Below are 7,345 nucleotides of genomic sequence, written 5' to 3'. Positions count from 1 at the left end.
TTATATGGTAATTTTTTTTCCGGAATTCAACAAGTAACGCCCCCTAGTTTTGTGACACTGAATAAAAAGTAACGTGTGCAAAATTTGAAATTGATCGGTCAATAATAACACATGCCCATAGGACGTTGAACTTTAACACTTTTTTTTTTGATAATTTTCCCACAAATGCTTCGAGATTTTTTACTACAAACCCAATACATGGTTTCTCCCAGGTTTGCAAAATATTTTTACAGTGAGGCAGCACGAAAATTAATCTTTTTAATTACTTTATATCATCTAAAGATTTTATGTTGAATAAAAATGAAATAATGCTTTTGAAACTTTACCTTAATCGTTTGCTTTTCTCATATCTTGATCGTGTGTTTTTTTCCCGATAATCGTTCTAGTAGTTTTTTTCTGTTTGTAAAATAAGTTGCTTTTGTGACTCATTTTTGGTAAATTGGTTCTGAAATTTTTCTATTAATCGCGCTCCTCTTTCAGTTGTATCATTCACAACTTTCAGCATTTTAACGATATCTCTTCCTTAAATAGCTTCCTTCATTTTGCAATGACTCAGTATCAAGTAGGAAAAAGTCTTTTGGTATTTGTAACTTATCAAACAGTTTTATAGAATTGTAATTGATTCTATGAAGAGGATATTTAACTAAGAAAGTATTCCAAATCATCTACGGTTATCTGAAATTTTTTATACAGTCATCAGACAATCCTTCCTTATTAGCAAGCATTTTTTGGAGTAGTCTTTTCCTATGTTCAAAGTTAATTCCTTTATCCAATATAGACAAAGCTACTAGTTCATCCCCTAAATACCATAAGTGATTAATGAATTTTCCAATTGCTGCTTCTGCTGCATGGTTGTCATCATTTTGTACGCTATTAGTTTTTTAGACACATTTATTATTTAAAGGAGCCTCGATTGGGTTAGTTGCAAAAAACCATATCTTCATACATCATTTAACTGTAAAACAGCAATTAAGGGCTTCCTCTCCTGGTAAGGCCTATTTAAATTGTTTCCTAAATATATAAATTTTAAAACAAATTCCTTTTTCTATCTATCTGTCTCAGGGACAAGCTCCAGGTTGCCGAAAAAATTTCAATCTGGACTTTACCAGGAAATTTTATTGCAAGTTATAAGAATTCTATTCTCTGTAGTCTTAAATGGAAAGATCTTTCTCAATTTCTCTTTGTGCAGACAATAATACGTCATAAACTTCGTCTTTTAAAATTTCAGTGGCATCTGTACGTGATTGAAATGTTATAAGTTCTAAATGATGGAGATCTTTACAAAAAAAAATAAAATAAATAACTCTTAAATAATGGACTATCTGGTCTAGAACAAAGAGATGCAAAAATTTCTTTAAAGTGCACGATGATGGCAATCCAATCGCCGTTCAGGTTTTGCTCTAAAAAATTACATGTACAATTTGGACGGCCTGTATTGCAAGCAGTTGTATCACTCGGTTAGCAATATCATATACAACTGAAGAAATTTCAAGTCCAGTGCCTGAAGTTATCTCAAGAATTCCGAGTAGCTGTTCAACATTGGGATCTGAAGCTATCATTGTAAGCCTATCGGCGTTCTAAATTCATGAAATTCGATTTTACTTCTCGAAGATTTTTCTTGCTCTCTTAAATAATGTACGATTGATCACAAGGGTCATTGGATTTAAATTTATTGCATCTACTTGTTAATAAATGAACAGCATCTTTATCCCTAATATGGAATTTGACAGTAATGAAAGGCAAGCAGATATCAATAGTTGTCAAGCTTTTTTGCTTTGTGGTAGACCAGATGTAGAAAAAAGGTTCAACAGGTTAGGATATGTACCTACTTTGGTTTCTAAATCTTGTGAATTGCAAAAAGAATTTGAGGATAAAAAAGGACTATGTACTGAAATAGAAGAAAATTAATTTAAAGTAGATTTTTACATTATCCCGAGCTGGATCTTTTAAAAATTTATATTTTTGCTATGGAAAATACAGTAGATTTTTATGTTGGAGTAATCGAGGAGTTTTCGAAATTTATATATTAAAAATTGCATAAACATTTAAGTATATTTATAACTAAAAAGAACAGGGAATTAAAATATAATTGCCATTTCTTATATTTATAGCACAGAAACCTCGCGACCCTATTTGCTACACCTATTACATACAAGGGAAATTTTGTAAATCAACACCCCGAAAGCTTGGAGAAGGCAAGTTGTTGTCAAAGATCATTCATTGATGGCCTTTAGAATCCCTTGTGTCCATCTTGGTGGAAAGAAATGTTCCCCTGCCGCTTGGTTTGGAACGAGCGCAGAAGAGCAGTATGCCTGACCCAAAGGCCATTAGTGTGCATGTACCATGTACCCTCTGTAACATGTAAAATTTTACAGAATGAAAGTGAGAGAATGATCGGTCTGGAAGTAGTAGCATCTATTGAGGTTCGAAATTTCTTTAAATATAAAACGTAAGAATATTTTTACATAAAAATAAGAAAATCTGCAATTTTAACTTCGAAACTCAAAAAAGGAGGCCCTCTTAGGGGCAGGAATTAATATTCATGAATTGACTTAATATAATAATTGACAAATAAATGCTGCAAGGATCATTTATTTGTATAATGGAACAAATTGATGGGGTGTTGCGTAAAATATCTACAACTTCAAAAATAAGGACCACTCTAATATACATCCACCATACATCACATTCGTAGTTCTGAAGCAGCCATTTTCACGATGTTGAATTCGATATTTATCAATTCTTGATGGAACTATAGTTCCATTCTAGCCATAAGAACACTATAAATATTTCATGTAACAAAATCTTAGTTTACCAGTGTTATCAAAAGAGGAAGATGATACTTTTTGTCTTGTTCGGCTAGCGCTAATTGTTTTACATTTGTAGCTGAGTTGTTTCTCAAATTGCCGAATTGGATAATTTTATTTTTTTTTCTGTTTCGTATGTTTCTAATTTCTGAATTATGATTTAATTCTGTCATGCATCATCAATAAAATTCTCACGGATACATGGTGGTAGTTTTCTTTCTAATTGATCTTCCGTTATTTCTTTATACTTATCGAATTCTGTAATCTTTCTACCATTTTACTCCACACATGAAAATAAAAATGGTTAACAACTGACATGCGAAATCTCACTTTTTATTTTAAAAGGAAATAAGGAAAACTATCATTATTTTGAAAAGCTCGAGGGGAGAATACTATTAAGGGACGAAACAATTTCTGTAGCTGAAAGCAATCTAAGACACATCAAATGCGTTAATAAATACTCATAACAAACTGCCTATGTTTACCAAGAGACACACGTGGAACGCATTGTTTTACCTTTTTCTTTAATTTTGTAAATCACCGCATGGTAGCGTATTCGTGCGCTGGAGTTGCGAATTATCGCAAAAGCAAAGCAAAGAGCGAAAATTGAAAGTTATTTTTAAAGCCTTACTTAAATTAACTACAAATATTTGTTAACAAACATAAGATGGCAACAGTTAAAAATTTTAAATCATTGAGATAATACTTCCGATCATTTCACAACAATTAAAAGCACACGAAATACGCAGTTGACAGTCTATTACGATTTATTTTTCTTATTGTTGCATTAATAAAACTTTTTTATTCGCACAAAAGAAAAAAAATATATATATTAATTTGAATTTTGACATTTGGAATTCAAATTATGTTTTTCGCAATCACGAGTGTGTGTGTGTGTGCAGGTATGAGTGTGCGTGTATAGGTGTAGGTGTGTGTGTGTATGTATGCGTGTGCATGTATGCGTGTGCGCAGGGGCGCCGACTTGCAAAAATTATTGAGGGGGCTAGACATCACCGGGGGCTTAGGGGGTTATGTACTTCCACGGAGGTCCCCCCCCCCCCCACAATAAAGGTCAGATTTTTGTTCCTTGAAAATGCCAATTTACATATTTTCTGGTGTGTATAATTTAAACAAACAAATGTGATATGGCGTTTTCAAAGTAAAACAATCTAAAAATTGGTATACAAATTTTCTGTTTCATTTAGATCATGTCACTTGTCTTAGTAAGAGACATTTTTTTGTTCATTTTTACGGGGAGTCGTGCAGTGCCGTAGCTAGGCATTGAAAAAGGTAGGGCACTTGACTTGCATAGAAGGACACTCCCAGAGACGCGGACTAAAAGAAATATATTGTGTGTGTGGGGGCGGGGGGGGGGGCATACCGGAGGGCATTATAATTTATTGAGCAGCTCTCGCAGCGGGAAATTTTCTAAAATTGAGATGAAAAATAGTGAGTTTTAAAGCATTTCAAAATTATATATGAATTTCTATGGAGGGTCTCGCAGCGGGAAATTTTCTAAAATTGAGATGAAAAATAGTGAGTTTTAAAAGGACACTCCCAGAGACGCGGACTAAAAAAAATATATTGTGTGTGTGGGGGCGGGGGGGGGGGGCATACCGGAGGGTCTCGCAGCGGGAAATTTTCTAAAATTGAGATGAAAAATAGTGAGTTTTAAAGCATTTCAAAATTATATAATGAACATTAGAACCCCGAAAACTCGACAAGCCTGAAACATTTTTTGGCTTTGAAAAAAGGAAAAAATAAATACAAACATGCACAGTATTTTTTGTAAAAAGGTAATTTAATTTACACATGTTTTTTAAGACCAGTTTTTTTTTTTCATTAGTGATATCGGCTAACATACTCATATGTAAACGCAAGTCTCTCAATATCTAGGTCATTCTTGAAAAGCAGTTGATTTTTCAAAATTTGTTTCACCTCTGTTTAACAAAAGCAAGCACTCTTGTTCAACTGCAATAACCTGTGGGAGTTCAGTTGATGTAAACCGCCCAATAATGCAAGATTGCGCCATTTCGCAAACCTCATCAATGTATTGCCTTGTAGTGCTTTGGGATTTCCTATTCCTATTCAGAGTCACAACTGACTACAACTGTATTTATGTCAAGGACTGCATACTAAGTGCCTTGCCTCCATTATTTTATATACCGATAGATGGCAGCACCATCACCGGATTGAACAGTTAATGAGAATTTAGAACTAGTCCAGGAGCTAATAGCTACCTGGTGCACCCCCAGAGGTATTGTTTCACTTGGAGGACATTGAGACCACGAGCATATTTAACGTCGCCCAGTCCCCTTTAATGACGACGGTGGATCTTCGACCATCGAGGTTCGAACTCAGGACCCTCCGGCCCCGAATCCGACACTCTACCGATCGGGCTACCACGGCCCCTGTGGGATTTTGAAAGTGTGCGGTGAGCTGGCTTCGTTGTTTTCATACTTCTTTGGTATACGTCGATTCTGAGAAAACGAAGGATGTTGAATTTGTTCATTTTGTGAAGGTTTTTCTTTTAAACACAATACCCAAAAGTATTCAAAACTATCACGCCTCTCATTTAATATACAAATCAAACCCTCGTAAATTTTTTCCAGATCAGCAACATTTAGATGAGCGCGTCGCATCGCTGCCCACCAGCAACTGACTTGACCCGTAAGTTCGCGCACTGGGACAAATTCTAAGTGTGCTTGCAGCACCGTAACACTATCATTATTCACACCACTCGTTTTCAGTTAACCTGCTTACTACCGCAATAATTATTTGTTTTAACTTGTTACTGAATGTATTTTACAATAAAAGCTATCTTCAAAGAAAGAAAATAAAAGTTAAATTTATGAGTTTAGAAAGCATAATATAACTAATAATTTTCTTGATTTATTGGGGGGGCTCTGCCCCCTCAGGCCCCATGGAGTCGGCATCACTGCGTGTGCGTGTAGGATATTGACGCAACCTGAAGATGGTTTTCGCTAGAGGAGCAACATCGTGAGGCGCCGGTCAACGGTGGTGCTGCACAGGAAGGCGGGGGGAAAATAAAATCATAGGAATTCAAAACAATCAAATGAGAACAATAAGCAATGTGATTGCTCAAAAAAATCATCCCTTCTTGGCGCGATTGGCGCCAAAATTGAACAAACACCTGTTGACATATATGTTCACATTTCTTCCAAATTTCATCCAGAACGTAGCACTACTTCTTGAGATATGGCGCTCGCATGGGCGTCGCGGCCGGGGGGGTCCAAGGGGTCCGCCCCCCCCCCCCAATATTTGCGGACCGGACTCCCTCAATATTTGAAAATCGGACCCCCTCGATAATTGTCAAGATGAAACTCATTATTTTGGGAAAATTATTTTTGCTTGGAAGACTTTAAACAGTTGCATAATACATAATTTACCATGTTTTAATTATATCAAATAAAACGAAATGAACATCGAAAAAAAAAAATGAACTAAAAAAAACAAACAAAATAGGTGATGTGTATAGTGAACGGAAAGTCGGGAAGTGAACTCCAATGACAAATCATTTCTCTGCTTTCTGCGCGCATTAGCTTCAGTGGAGGATACTAGAAAGGGGACACCTTCTCCCGAGTGCAATGTCAACCATCCATAGTCGTGTCGCCGGCCTCCCTAGCTTGAAAGTCATTCCAGCGTATTTGTTGCTATTTAGGGGAAAACAACGGGACGACTTTGAGATACTGAAACTAGATGGACCCCCCCCCCCCCCTTTTTACGACTCTCGTGCTAATAAGTCAACAGAAGTCAGACAGGGATCTGAATTTCTGCTCCTTTCTTTCTTATCTCGTTTCTCGGCGCTTCCAGGTTTCTGTTTCGAGTTTTGCAGTGTTTGTTTCTCCGCTTCGATTCAATTTATAGCGACCGCGATGTTAATCATACAAAATGAAACATCAGATTTTTACAGCTGTCAACAACACTCTGGCCAAAGAATGCACAAAAATTTAGAAGACCACTTAGCTGGTCAAAGGTTGGAGTAGAAAGGGAAAGGACGTGTCATGTGTTTGACATTATTCAACACGTGGCTTCAAAGTACCTTACCGAAGCGCGGTTTCTCAAATGTGTTTGCGGCATCTCAAATTTGACCAAAAAAGCGTTACAGAAAAAAAAAAGAGGATGAGTCTAAAAATTAACGTGCAATTTCAGAAGCAAATCGTAAGCCAGCATAACGATGGATACTGTGATGTCACTTCCGATAGACCAACGAAAAAAGAAGCGCAAGATGACCAGAAAAAAAAAAGACAGAAATAAAAGGAGTTTCCCTATTGGGAAACGTTCCGACAAAAAATAAAGATATGTGGTCTTTTGGTCTCCTTGAGAGTAGGTGACCTGAAGAGCGCTCTTTTTTTTGGTAAGAATACTTTTTTTTGCATATTCGATTACGGCTATGGAGAGGTGGCTTGAAATGCGAAAATGTAGCAAACCTTCTACATCAAATAAACCTGAGCAATTTTTAACTACTGAATCATCATCAACATCCACGGAACCGTCTTCAAAAAGTCAAAAGACCG

The sequence above is a fragment of the Uloborus diversus genome, chromosome 2 (genome assembly GCF_026930045.1).
Source record: "Uloborus diversus isolate 005 chromosome 2, Udiv.v.3.1, whole genome shotgun sequence".
NCBI classification, from domain to species: domain Eukaryota; kingdom Metazoa; phylum Arthropoda; class Arachnida; order Araneae; family Uloboridae; genus Uloborus; species Uloborus diversus.
The sequence above is the reverse complement of the archived record's forward strand: the minus strand, read 5'-3'. Positions refer to the sequence as shown.